Genomic DNA, 15,685 nt, shown 5'->3' with positions numbered 1-15,685 from the left:
AATTCTCAACAAAATACTAGCAAGCCAAATCCAACAATACATTAAACAACAACAACAAAAAAGGTTCCCCACAAGTAAGTGAAATTTATTCCTGGGTTGCAAGAGCAGTTCAATACTCACAAAACACATCCAAAAGAGAAAGGTAAGAACCATATGATTCATTCCCATAGATGGAGGAAAAGCATTTGACAAAGTACAACATCCATTCATGATTAAAAACAAAAACAAAACCAAAAAACCCCTCAACAAAGTCGATTTAGACGGAACATACCTCAACATAATAAAGCCCATATATGAAAAACCCACAACTAACAACATCCTTAATGGGGAAAAACAGAGCTTTTCCCCCAAGGTCAGGAACAAGACAAAGATATCCACTCTCACCAATTTTATTCAACAAAGTACTAGAAGTCCTAGACACAGCAATAAGACTAAGAAATAAAACTCATTGAAATTGGTAAGAAAGAAGTTAAATTTCCACTATTTACCAATAACATGATACTATATATAACATGATACTATATATAGAAAACATGAAAGAGTCCAATTAAAAAAAAATTCTAGAACTGATAAATTCAGTAAATTTGCAGGACACAAAATCAATATACAGAAATCTGTTGCATCTCTATACACTAATAATGAAGCAGTAGCAATGAACAATCCCACTTACAATTAGACCACACAAATTAGTATTCTAGTTCTGTTTAAAAATAAATTTGACTGGGCGCCTGGGTGGCTCAGTGGTTAAAGCCTCTGCCTTCGGCTCAGGTCATGATCCCAGTGTCCTGGGATCGAGTCCCGCATCGGGCTCTCTGCTCAGCAGGGATCCTGCCTCCTCCTCCTCTCTCTCTCTGCCTGCCTCTCTGCCTACTTGTGATCTGTCAAAAAAAAAAAAAAATTAAAAAAAAATTTGATTATACTTTGATGCGGATTGCATTGAACCTGCAGATTGTGTTGGGTAATAGGGATATTTTAACAATATTAATTCTACCCATCTACCATAAGCAGAAAATGTCTTTCAATTATTTGTATCTTAAATTTTTCTCATCAATATCTCATAGCTCTCAGTGCACAACCTAAGTACACATCAATAGATAAAAGGGTAAAGAAGGGTGTGTGTATATATATATATATATATATATATATATTTTTTTTTTTTTTTTTTTACAAACACACACACACACCAGAAGGTGGGCTAGGGTAGCCCTACTTACATCAGACAAAACAAGCATTGGGCCAAAACTATAATAAAAGACATATAAGGTCATTATATGAAGAGGTCAGTTCTATTGAAGATCATCTTCAAGAAGTTATACTGGTAACTATTTCTGCACTCAATATACAAGTACCTAAATATATAAAGTAAATATTAACATATCTGAAGAAACAAACAGAGCTAGAAATATTCCAATCTCAGATTTCAAGATTTCCTACAAAACTGTAGTAATTAAAACAGTGTGGTACTGGCACAAAAATAGACACAGATCAATGCAACAGGCCAGAGAGCCCAGAAATGAACCCACACTTACAAAGTCAATTAATCTATGACAAAAGAGGCAAGAATATACAATGGGGAAAAGATATTCTCTTTAATAAAGAGTTCTGAGAAAACTGGACAGCTACATGTAGAATGAAATTGGACCTCTTTCTTACACCACACAAAAATAAACTTAAAATGGATTAAAGACTTAAATATGAGACCTGAAACCATAATACTTATAGGAAAAAACATAGGCAATAAACTTTTGGACATTGGCCTTCTCAATATTTTTCTGGATCGGTTTCCCCAGGCCAGGGATACAAAAGCAAAAATAAACTATGGGACTACGTCAAACTTAAAGTTTTGCACAATGAAGGAAACCATTAACGAAATGAAAAGACAAAATACTGAATGGGAAGCATTATTGTAAATGATATATCTGATGAGGGGTTAATATCCAAATATATAACGAACTCCTACAACTCAACACCACAAAAACCAAATAATCTAAAAAATAGAGGATCTGAATAGACATTTTTCCAAAGAAAACAAAGAAATGGCTCCCAGGTACATGAAAGAGTTCTCAACATCACTAGTCATCAGGGAAATGCAAATCAGAACCACAATGAGATGTCTCCTCATACCTGTTAGAAGGGCTATTCTCAAAAAGTCAAGAGATAAAAGTGTTCATGAGGTTGTGGAATAAGAATCCTTGTACGCTGTTGGTGGAAATGTAAATTGGTGTAGTCACCATGAAAAACAGTATGAAAGTTCCTTAAAAATAGAATTAATTTTACAAGTTAATGAAATTTAAAAAATAAAGTTAATGAAATTAGTATCTCAAAGAGATATCTGCATACCCATGTTCATTACAGTTTTACTCACGGCAGCCAAATGTGGAACGAACCTAAGTATCTGTCAGTGACGGAATGGATACAGAAAATATAGTATCTATAATATTATTCAAACAAGAAAATCCTGCTACTTGTGACAACATCAATTAACCTGAAGGACGTTATGCTAAGTGAAATAAGCCAGACACAGAAAAACAAATGCTGCATGGTCTCAAATGGGAGAATCTAAAAAATGGAACTCATCATAACAGAGATTAGAATGGTGATTACCAAGGGTTGAGAGGTGGGGAGAAAAAGGGAGATGTTCTTCAAAAAAGTATAAACTGTCAGGGGAATGAATTAAGATGGTAGAGGAGTAGGGATCCCTAATTTTATCTGGTCCCTGGAATTCAGCTGCACACTTCTCAAATCATTCTGAACACTTGCAAAATCAGATATGAGAAAAGAAATGCTGCAATTCTACAAAAAGAAAAGCAACCACTTTTTGGAAGGTAGGATGTGCGGAGACTTGACTCTGTGGCAGAATACCAGAGAATATGGCTGAGGGGAGGGGGGCTGGCTTAAGGAGCCTACCCCAAAGTATTATTAGCAGTGGAGGGCAAAATCAGAACTTTTAGAAGTCTGCTACACTGGGGGACATCCTTGGCTTAAAGGTGCTCAGGTAGAGAAGCCAGGCAGAATCCCAGGTGAAACTGCATGATTTCAGGATCCCCAGTGTCACAAGAAGAGGGGTGCCTGAGTGCAGCAGAGTACTCAAGCATCAGAGCTGAAAAGCTGGCTGAAAACAGACAGTCCAATTATAGCTGAGAACTTCCCTAATCTGGGGAAGGAAATAGGCACTCAAGTCCAAGAGGCACAGAAAAACCCCCTCCAAAGTACACCTGGACATACAATAGTGAAGCTTGTAAATTTCAGAGAAAAAGGGAAAATCCTGAAAGAACTCAGGACAAGAAGTCTTTAACCTACAAGGGTAGAAGCTTAAGGCTGGCAGCAGACCTGTCCACACAGACCCAGTTGCCAGAAAGGACTGGCATGATATACTCAATGAGTTAATGGGAAAAATATTCAGCCAAGAATACTTTATCTCTCCTATTCTGAAGGATAGCCTTTCTGGATAGTTTCCAGGACAAACAAACTACAGGAATTTGTGAACAGTAAATCAGCCCTGCAAGAACTATTAAAGGGGATCTTTTCAGCGAAAAGAGAGCCCAGAAGTAGTAAAGACCAGAGAGGAACACAGACAATCTACAGGAACAGCGACTTTGGAGATAAGACAATGAAACTAAATTCCTATCTTTCATTAATTACTCTGAATGTAAATGGACTAAATGGTCCACTCAAAAGACACAGGGTATCAGACTGGATTAAAACTAATGACCCATTCATCACCAAAGGCAAGGGAAGCAAGGGCAAAAATGAACTATTGGGATTTCATCAAGATCAAATGCTTTTGCACAGCAAAGGAAACAGTTAACAAAACCAAAAGACAACTGACACAATGGGAGAAGATATTTGCAAACAACATATCAGATAAAGGGCTAGTATCCAAAATCTATAAAGAATTTGGCAAACTCAACACCCAAAGAACAAATAATCCAATCAAGAAATGGGCAGAAGACATGAACAAACATTTCTGCAAAGAAGACATCCAGATGGCCAACAGAAACATGAAAAAATGCTCCATATCACTTGGCATCAGGGAAATACAAATCAAAACCACAATGAGATACCACCTCACACCAGTCAGAATGGCTAAAATTAACAAGTCAGGAAATGACAGATGCTGGTGAGGATGCGGAGAAAGGGGAACCCTCCTACACTGTTGGTGGGAATGCAAGCTGGTGCAACCACTCTGGAAAACAGCGTGGAGGTTCCTCAAAAAGCTGAAAATAGAGCTACCCTATGACCCAGCAATTGCACTACTGGGTAAATACCCTAAAGATACAAACATGGTGCTCCAAAGGGGCACGTGCACCCAAATGTTTATAGCAGCAATGTCTACAATAGCCAAACTATGGAAAGAACCTAGATGTCCATCAACAGATGAATGGATAAAGAAGATGTGGTATATATATAAAATGGAATACTATGCAGCTATCAAAAGAAATGAAATCTTGCCATTTGTGACGACGTGGATGGAACTAGAGTGTATTATGCTTAGCAAAATAAGTCAATCGGAGAAAGACAACTATCATATGATCTCCCTGATATGAGGAAGTGGAGATGCAACATGCGGGTTGGGGGTAGGAAAAGAAAAAATGAAAGAAGATGGGATCAGGAGGGAGACAAACCATAAAAGACTCAATCTCACAAAACAGGCTGAGGGTTGCTGGAGGGAGGGGCGTTCAGGAGAGGGTGGTGGGGTTGTGGACATTGGGGAGGGTATGTGCTATGGTGAGTGCTGTGAAATGTGTAAACCTGATTCACAGACCTGTACCCCTGGGGATAAAAATAAATGTTTATAAAAAATTAATAAATTCATAAAAAAACTAATGACCGATTGATATGCAATCTGCAAAAGAATCATTTTAGACCCAAAGACACTCCAGATTGAAAATGAGGGGCTAGAGGACCATTTATCATGCAATGACATCAAAGGAAAGCTGGAATAGCCATCCTTATATCAGACAAACTAGATTTTAAACAAAAGACTGTAAGAAGAGATGAAAAAGGACATTACATCATAATAAAAGTGTCTATCCAACAAGAAGATCTAACAACTCTAAATGTTTATGCCCCTAACTTGGGAGAACCAATTTTATAAACAAAAAATTACAAAATTAAAGAAACACATTGATAATGGTATAATAACAGTAGGGGACTTCAACACCCCACTCACTGCAATAGACAGATCATCTAAGCAGGTCAACAAAGAAACACGGCTTTGAATGACACACTGGACCAGATGGACTTCACAGATATATTCAGAGCATTCCATCCGAAAGCAACAGAATATACATTTTCGAGTGTGCATGAAACATTCTCTAGAATAGATCACATACTGGGACACAAACTGAGTCTCAACAGGTACCAAAAGCTTGGGATCATTCTTTGCGTATTTTCAGACTATAATGCTTTAAAACTTGAACTCAGCTACAAGTAAAAGTCTGGAAGGACTACAAATACATGAAGGTTAAAGAACATCCTACAAAAGAATGAATGGGTCAACCAGGAAATTAAAGAAGAATTTTTTTTTAAATACATGGAAGCAAATGAAAATGAAAACAGACAGTTCATAACATTTGGGATGCAACAAAGGTGGTCCTAAGAAGGAAGTACATAGCTATACAGGCCTTCCTCAAGAAGCAAGAACAGTCTTAAACATATAAACTAACCTTACACCTAAAGGAACTGGATAAAGTACAGCAAATAAAGCCTAAATCCAGCAGAATAAGAGAAATAATAATTAGAGCAGAAATCAAGGATATAAAATTTAAAAAAAAAGAACAGTAGAACAGATCAATGAAACTAGGAGCTGTTTCTTTGAAAGAATTGATAAGATCAATACACCCCTAGCCAGACTTATCAAAAAGAAAAGAGAAAGGGGGAGCCTCAGTGGCTCAGGCTATTAAGCATTTGACTCTTGGTTTCAGCTCTGTCATGATCTCAGGGACCTGGCATGGAGGCCTGCACTGGGCTCCCTGCTGAGTGGGAATTCTGCTTCTCCCTTCCTTTGCATCTCCCCACTCCCACTTCTGTGCATGCTTTCTCGGGCACACTCTGTTTCAAAAGAAATAAAATCTTAAAAAGAGAGAGAGAGAGAGGACCCAAATAAATAGAATCATGAATGAAGAGGAGAGAGGACAACCACCACTGAAGAAATACAAACAATAATGAGAATATTATGAGCAATTAGATGCTAACAAATTAGGCAATCTGGAAGAAATGGATGCATTCCTAGAGATGTATAAACTACCAAAACTGGAACAGGAAAAGATAGAAAACATGAACAGACCCTTAAGCAGCAAAGAAATTGGAGCAGTAATCAAAAATCTCCCAACAAACAAGAGTCCAGGCCAGATGGCTTCCCAGCAGAATTGTACCAAACATTTAAAGAAGAATTAATACCTATTCTTCTGAAGCTGTTTCAAAAAACAGAAATGGAAAGAAAATTTTAGGAGGCTAGCATTACTTTGATCCCAAAACCAAACAAAGACCCCTCCCACAAGAAGAATTACAGACCAATATCCCTGATTAACATGGATGCCAAAATTCTTACCAAGAGCCTAGCTAATAGGATCCAACAGTACATTAAAGGGATTATTTACCACAAGCAAGTGATAATTTATTCCTGGGCTGCAAAGGTGGTTCAACATCCACAAATCAATGTCATATACCACATTAATAAAAGAAAGGACAAGAACCATATGATCCTCTCCACAGATACAGAAAAAGCATTTGACAAAATACAACATCCTCTTTTGATAAAAAGTCTACAGTGCAGGGATAGGGGGAATATACTTCAATATCATAAAAGCCATCTAAATGGCCACCTGGATGGCTCAGTGGGTTAAAGCCTCTGCCTTCGGCTCGGGTCATGATTCCGGGGTCCTGGGATTGAGCCCCACATTGGGCTCTCTGCTCGGCAGGGAACCTGTTTCCTCCTCTCTCTTTTTCTGCCTACCTCTCTGCCTGCTTGTGATCTCTGTAAAATAAATAAATAAAATCTTTAAAAAAATAAAAAAGCCATCTATGAAAAACCCACAGCAAATATCATCCTCAATGAGGAAACACTGAGAGCTTTTCCCCTAAGGTCAGGAACACGGCAGGGATGTCCACTCTCACCACTATCTTCAACATAGTAGTCCTAGCCTCAGCAATCAGACACCAAAAAGAAATAAAAGGCATCTCAATCAGCAAGGAAGTCAAACTCCATTCTTTGCAGATGACATGATACACTATGTAGAAAACCCAAAAGACTCCAAGCCAAAATTGCTAGCACTCGTGCAGGAATTCAGCAACGTGGCAGGATATAAAATCAATGCACATAAATCAGTTGCATTTCTATACAGTAACAATGAGACAGAAGAAAGAGAAATTAAAGGGTCGACCCCATTTACAATTACACCAAAAACCAAAAGATACCTAGAAATAAACCTAACCAAAGAAGTAAAAGGATCTGTACTCTGAAAACTACAGAACATTTATGAAAGAAATTGAGGAAGACACAAAGAAATGGAAAAACATTCCATGCTCATGGACTGGAAGAACAAATATTGTTAAAATGTCTATGCTACGCAAAGCAATCTACACATCCCACATAATCCCTATCAAAACACCATCAACATTTTTCACAGAGCTGAAACAAAACTAAAATTTGTATTGAACCAGAAAAGACCCTGAATACCCAAGTAATTCTGAAAAAGAAAACCGAATCTGGAGGCATCACAATTCTGGACTTCAAGCTCTATTACAAAGCTGTCATCAGCAAAACAGTATGGTACTGACACAAAAAACAGACACACAGATCAATGGTACCAAACTGAGAACCCAGAAATGGACCCTCAACTCTATGGTTGTCTAATCTTCGGCAAAGCAGGAAAGATTATCCAATGGAAAAAGACAGTCTCTTCCAGAAATGGTATTGGGAAAACTGGACAGCCACATGCAGAAGAATGAACTTTGACCGCTTTCTAACACCATACACAAAAATAGACTCAAAAACAGATGAAAGACCTAAGTGTGAAACAGGAATCCATCAAAATCCTAGAGAAGAACAGAGGCAACAACCTCTTTTGACCTTGGCTGCAGCAACTTCTTGCTAGACACATCTCCAAAGGCAAGGGAAAGAAAAGCAAAAATGAATTATTGGGACTTCATCAAGATAAAAAGCTTCTGCACAGCAACAGAAACAGTCAAGAAAACTAAAAGTCAACCTATAGAATGGGAGTAGATATTTGCATCAGATAAAGGGTTAGTATCCAGAATCTATAGAGAACTTACAAAATTCAACATCAAAAGACTAAAAAATCCAGTCAAGAAATGGGCAGAAGACAGGAGCAGACATTTCTCCAAAGAAGACATACAAATGGCCAACAGACACATGAAAAAAAAACACTCAATACCATACAGCAAATACAAATAAAATACAAATACAACCACAATGAGATTACCACCTGACACCGGTCAGAATGGCTAAAATTAGCAACTTGGGGAACAACAGATGATGGCAAGGATGTGGATAAAGGGGAACCCTCTTACATTGTTGGTGGGTATGCAAGCTGATGAAGCCACTCTGGAAAACAGTATGGAAGTCCTTTAAAATAGAGCTTTAAAATAGTCCTTTAAAATAGAGCTACCCTAAAACCCTGCAATTGCACTGCTAGGTATTTATCCAAAGGATACAAACATAGTGATTTAAAGGGGCTTATGCATGTCAATGTTTATAGCAGCAATGTCCACAATAACCAAACTATGGAAAGAGACCAGATGTCCTTGGACAGATGAATGGACAAAGAGGATGTGAGATAGATATATATATATTGATGTGTGTGTATATATATATGATGATATATATATGATGAAATCTATGATGGAATATTACTCAGCCATCAAAAAGAATGAAATCTTGCCATTTGTAATGATGTGGTTGGAGCTAGAGCATATTATGCTAAGGAAAATAAGTCAGTCAGAAAGACAAATACCATATGATTTCACTCATATGTAGAATTAAAAAAAACATAAATGTAAGGGAAGGGAAGGAAAAATAAAATAAGATGAAAACAGAGAGGGAGGCAAACCATAAGACTCTCAACTCTAAGAAAGTGTGGGCTGCTGGAGAGGAGGTAGGTGGGGGGATGGGATAACTGGGTAATAAACATTAAGGAGGGCACTTGTAATGAGTACTGGGTATTGATGTAACTGATGAATCACTAAATTCTGCTTCAGAACAAATAATATAGTATATGTTACTTAAATTGAATTTATACACAAATTTTTTTAAAAGTGTAAACTATCAGTTATAAGACAAGTAAGTTCTGGAGACCTAACACATAAGTATGGTGACTATAGCTCATAATGTACTGTATATTTAAATTTGTCAAGACTAGATCTCAAGTTCTCATCACACACACAAAAAATGGTAATTATGTCAGGTGACTGATACTTTAATTAGCTTGGTTATGGTAATCATAACACAATGCATACATATACCAAAATATACACACGTTAAATATATGAAGTTTTTATCAATCATAGAGTAATTAAACTAGAAAGAACTGTTGGAAATATACTAAAAACCAAAACCAAACAGTGAATCACTTAAGAAATGGGAACAGGTGTAATTTACATTTTATTTTACCCTAAAAAGTATACGTCCGTTTGTTAGTTTTCTGAGGTAGGCCCATGGCATTTTGGAGGGGATCTGTTAATGGGACTTCTGCAGAAATCATACCAATGATTTCTCATTTGTGTGCCCAGTTTGAATTTCTGTAGGTAAAGCAATGTAAGTGCAAAATCCTACTAGGCGTTTACTTTTTTTTTTTTTTCTTTTCCAGATCCAAATGTTTACAGCTCTGTTAACCCACCCCTACTTTAACAACAAAAAAGTGCAGTTTGCCATTTTAAGATTTTTCCAAAGTTTAGCTTAGCTTTCATAAAAAAAACCTTTGAAACTCATTCCATCATTTTACGTTATTTGATACAATGAGCACAACCAGAATGAACATGTCACACGGGAAAAAGAGCTCTTTTGGCAAAAGAATCTATGCAGAGCTCCTGACGCAAGTCCATTTCCTTCCACCAAGCTCACCTGCATGCACAGCCCTCCCTTCCACCCTTCCTCCTGTGAAAGGGTGGAAGATTGGGGTTCCTGTTCCCTGAAGTTGACCCAAGAGTACGTCTCGGCTTACATCTGGTTTCCCAACTCCTCAGATACTTCCGTCTACATCCTATTTTCAACAACTCCTTCTTTTCTACCTGGTTTCTGGGATCTCATCCATTCCTAAAATTTCCTACCACCTAATTGCTTATGATGTTTAAACCTGTGATTCCCTCCTGATGTTTCTCCTTATGTCCAGAACTATATCTCCAAAAGCCTACTAATTAAATCTGCTTATATATTCAAGAAGGACCTTCATATCCACATTTCCAAAATGTAATTCATCTTTTGTCCTTCCTCCCCAATCAGCTCTGCCTTTAGTGTCCCCTATTTTCCTATAGGGTATCAAGATTTACCCAGTTTCCAAACCAGAAACCTTTAAGGCATCACTGACTCATCCCCTTACTCTATATGTCTAATCAACCCCATCACCCATTTGATAAATATTTCTTGATCTGTATTAATTTGTTATAGGTTAGCATTTCCAATTGAGTAAACAAAAACACAGGACAGTCAGTAAAATTTTAATTTCAGACAAATGATGAATAATTTTTTAGAGGAGTTTGAACCCATACACTATTTGGGACATACTTTTTACTAAAAAGTTATTTCTTGCTCATATGAAATTCAAATTTAACTGGACATCCTATATTTTATGGCAATGCTATTACAGGTTTACAATTCCAATTACTCATACCAACTTTAGGATACAAACATAAAAACAAAAACAAAACAAAAAAAAGCCACAACTGCAAAACTGATATTACAACACAAGCTATCAAGGCTCAGTTTGTTAGAATTAAAACTAGTTCATGTGCACAAGCTCCAAGATACGTATTTTAACAGTAACTCCACAGGGACCCATGTGTCACAGCAAGATTGCCCACTGTTCCAGAAGCGTCTTAGTATAGGCGGGCTGCCATAACAAAACACCATCGACGAGGTGACTTAAGAACAGAAATTTATTTACTTACTCGCCATTCTAGAGGCTCAGAAATCCAAGACAGAGGCTTCGGCACTGTCCGTTTCTGGTGACCGCTCTCTTCTGGCTTGCAGACATCTATCCTACCCCTAAACCCTCACGTGTGGTGAGAAAAGAGACCTTATGGGCCCTCTGGCGCCTGGTCTTGTAAGGGCGATAATTCAATCATAAAGCCCCGCCCTCATGACGTCATCTGAATGTAATTACTTCCCAAAGGCCCTACCTCCAAATACCATCCCATGGAAGCTCAGGGCTCCAACATAGGAATTTAGGGGGCACAATTCAGTACATAAGACAGAAGCTTACCTAGTTTATAAATTGTACAGTAGCCCTCTCTTTCCTCTCCCTACTGTTTTCCATCTAAACTAATGAATCTCAAATGTTAGCTCCATTAGAGTCACCTGAGAGAGTTTGTTACAACCCAGACTGCTGGTCCCATCCGCGTAGTTCCTGATTCAGTAAATGCAGGCTGGAGTTAGGGAATTTGCATTTCAAATAAGGTCCCAACTGATACTGATGCTGCGGGTCCGAAGACCACACTTCGAGCTCTGCTTTAGAGATCACTTTTGTCTGATGCGGGGACTGAGCATTGGTACTTTTTTTAAAGCTCTCAGGTGATTCTAACAGGGTTGAGAACATTGTCCTGATGCATTTTCCATGCGATAGCCTGTATGCTTTTTGGAAAGCCTAAATCTGAGACAGGAACTCATCAGTTGAAAACACTGAATGGCATCTGAGTTGCCCTCAGCATCAGATGTAGCTTCTTACCAAGTCTTACAGAGCCTGCATAATGTGCTTCCAGCTCACTTGTTTGTTGTTGCCTCTAGTCCAGTGTCAGGCTGGCTCACCTTGTCATGACCTATAACCCAGGCTTGCTGGATCAATGGCAGTTCCCTGAAGTTGATCTTGCTCTTTTTCTCACTGAGTCTTTGTTCATTCCTTGTCTTTCCTGGGAAAGTTCTCCCCAACACACCTCTCCACCTGGCTAACCTTTCCTGTCCCTTTAGAGCTTTACAGCTAAGAAGTGTGAGCCGTGGGCCAGCAGCATCAGCCTCTCCTGTTAGAAATGCACAGGCCTCGCTCCAAACCTACTGAATCAGAACCTATATTTTAATAAGATCCCAGAGCGAAAAAAAAAAATCCCAGAATGATTCATATTTACATCAAAATTTGAGAAACACTTTTTTTTTTTTAAAGCTCCTGTAGAGGTATTTTCTCTGGATTGATGTTTTTGATCCCCCAAGACTCAGGCAGGTGCCTCTCCTCTGTGTCTGCCTGGTAATCTTCACTAGCAGCTAACACACTGCACCTGTGTGCCCCATCCCCCACTGGCCTGTGAGCTCTCTGCGGACAAGACTGTATGTTTATTTATCCTTGTATTCTTTACAATAGCACAAGACCTAGCCCATAACAGATGCTCAAAAATAGTTGTTGATTAAATAAGAGCTTTTTAAAAACATGTATTTATTTATTTATTTATTTGAGAGAAAGACAGAGAGGGTGGGGGATGGAAGAGGGAGAGAGAGAATCTTGAGCAGATTCCTTGCTGAGGTGGGGGAGCCTGATGCAGGTCTCGATCTCACGACCCTGAGATCAGGACCTGGGCCAAAACCAAGAGTCAGACACTCAACCAACTGAACCACCCAGGCACCCCTAAATAAAAGCTTTTGGAAATAAGTAGAGAAAGCATCAGCTTTCCAGTTTAAAGAGATTGGGACTTTAATTCCTTCTTTGCCACTTACTAGGTGTAGAATCTTGGACAAGTGACTCACTTTTTAGAACTTGCTAGCCACTGGTAAAATGAGAATAACATCAACTATTCTATAAAGATGTTGTCAGGATTAACGCTATAATACATATAAAGTCAGAACACAATGCCTGCCACATCAGAATTGCACAGGAAGTGGGAGTGGTCTTCTCCCTTAGTTTTCCCAAGTGGTCAGACTTGACTGACTTTACTGGAATACTACTCATTGACATAGAAAGACAGGCTGTACTTGAGCGAACTGCCATTTTTCTTCTTGCTCTTTTTCCCACTGCATAAAAGCAAAAACAAGTCAATAAAAGTGAGAACCGACCTGGAATCAATGTTCTTCTCTGCTTTGTGTCAGAAAGACAAAACCCAAACTTAGGCCATCAGACATGCTGGGCTTTAAGGATCTACACAAGGGATCCCATCCAGGTTCTGGGACCCCTGGGTTTAGTTCTTTAACCCTCTTTCTTCATTTCTGTCCAACAGTGTACTAAAGAAGAGTAAATAAAGAAACTTTTTATAATGTGATTCAAGGTGGGGCAGCAAACAAATAACCTATAAGCGGAATCTTCTGCTTTAGGTGTACTAGCTGGAGGTTAAATTTCCCCCTGAGAAAAGTTGCCATCTTTTTGATAATTCACCTCAAGGCTGCTCCTACATCCTCCACCCTTATTCTCCAACCACAAGATTCTAATCCCCTCAGTCTCTGGCTCCCAAGCTTTTTCTAATAAGTGAGCTAATAAGGACAGAAGGGTGAAATTATCAATACTAGAACCAAAGGATTAAAAGGGCAGAGCGGATTGAAAGAGGAGGCAGAGAAGGCAAGGAGGGGTACTTTTCATCTACAGCAGACTTGACGATATGTTGGCCATAAGACCGCCCCTAATCTGGGCTATGGGTTTTGCACAGGTCAGAAAACTGTATTACCTGAGCCAAATTCACATTTTCCTGAAGTATTGTGCTAGACTGGCTAAGCTGAAGATTTTTTTTTATAGATCATGCCACCCACACTTCCACAAGAGCAGAATATAAAGCTAGAGTGACTAGATGAACGTCAATGTCTGAACGATGTTTCTTTCAATGGATATATACAAACCAAATACTTTGCTAGGATCTCTGCGTAAACATCATTTGGATACACAAACATTTTATGCTTTAGTTATCTTTATCTGTGTGAGGGAAAAAGCAAGCCATCATCTGTTGCATACTTTTGAAAAATTAATGGGTAGAAACAACTTCACAAGCTTTCACAGCTACAAAAGCATCTCTATAAAAAATAAGTTACTGAGATTAATTGTAAATAATACAGTGTAATGGTCAATTTTAGGTGTCGTCTTGACTGACTATGAGATGCCCAGATTAAACATTTTTTAAGATTGATTGATTTGAGGGAGATAAGACAAATGGTGGGGGCAGAGGGGAAAAGGAGACTCCCCACTGACCAGGGAGCATGATGCTAGGCTCAATCCCAGGACCCTGGGATCATAACCTGAGCTGAAGGCAGATGTTCAACTGACTGAGCCACCCAGGTGCCTCTAAACATTTCCAAGGATGTCTATGAAGTGTTTCTGGATGACATTCATATTTGGATTGGTGGACTCAATAGATTGCCCCCTCCTTTGTGTGTGGGCATCACCTAATCCATTGAGGACCTGAATAGAACAAAGGTGAAAGGAGGAATTAGCCTCTTTTTTCTGCCTCAATAAGCTGGGCATGGCATCTCATCTTCTCCTACCTTTGGACTTGGATTTACTCCATTGGCTCCCCTGGTTTTCAGGTTTTTGGACTTAGACTGAATCACACGACCGGGTTTCCTGGGTCTCCAGCTTGCACATGGCAGATCTTAGGTATTCTCATCCCAAGATTTATTATGAGTAATTGGCACATGTGATTATGGAGGATGAGAAGACCCAAGTCTACCATCTACAAGCTGAAGACCCAGGAAAGCCGGTGGCATGATTTGGTACACCAATAGGACAAAACATATATATCCTATTGTTTCTGTTTTCTCTGAAGAACTCTGGCTTATAAGACAGGAAACTGCTTATTGAGGTTGTATTGAAAGACTGACAATAATGAGGCTCCTCTCCCTGCTTTGCCTTCCTGGAAACTTCCTGCATAGAAGAAATTTGATTTAAAATCTATTGTGCCTTGATTGAGTTAAGTATAACTCGAGAGGATTTATGCAGACTTAGTTCTCAACTGGTTCCCTGAAGGGGGGAAATGTTAAAACCCCTGATATAAATCCACCAAGTAATCTACCAGTAATACAAATATGTCCCACTGTCCTCTGTGCACTTTGTAATTCCATTTCCCTGGATAGGAACTTCTATTCCTCCCACAGCAGAACCACAGGCTCTTAAAAAATCAGTCTTTCCCCTGAACTCCAAGAAGACAATGGCCCAGTTGGCTTAAATGCCTGACTGACTACCTGGGTCTCACATCTCTAGACAGAATTTTTCTGGCCAGAGTAGCTGGCTCCATTGCTGCCTCTTGCCTCTCTCTCACCTTTGTCTTTCTCTTTATCTGCCAGTTTTGGCTCCCAGCCCCTTCTCAAACCATAATAGCCTCTTCAGGCAATCTTATCAAATGCAGCAAGGAATGAATTATGTGGACCTCATGCAGGGACACAGTGTTCATCCCGGGCTCAGCTCCGTTTATTTTAGGAGAGAAATCTGTGGAAGTCACTGCCCCAGGCAGCCTCAGCCAGTGCTGTCCCAAGGGCCACTCGAGGCCATTGAGCCTCTCTCTGGTCCTGATTTAGGCCTTATGGCTTCCTTGAGTATGAGACAAGTAC

The sequence above is a fragment of the Lontra canadensis genome, unplaced genomic scaffold, assembly GCF_010015895.1.
Source record: "Lontra canadensis isolate GAN:19392208 unplaced genomic scaffold, GSC_riverotter_1.0 scaffold9, whole genome shotgun sequence".
Classification (NCBI taxonomy): domain Eukaryota; kingdom Metazoa; phylum Chordata; class Mammalia; order Carnivora; family Mustelidae; genus Lontra; species Lontra canadensis.
The sequence above is the reverse complement of the archived record's forward strand: the minus strand, read 5'-3'. Positions refer to the sequence as shown.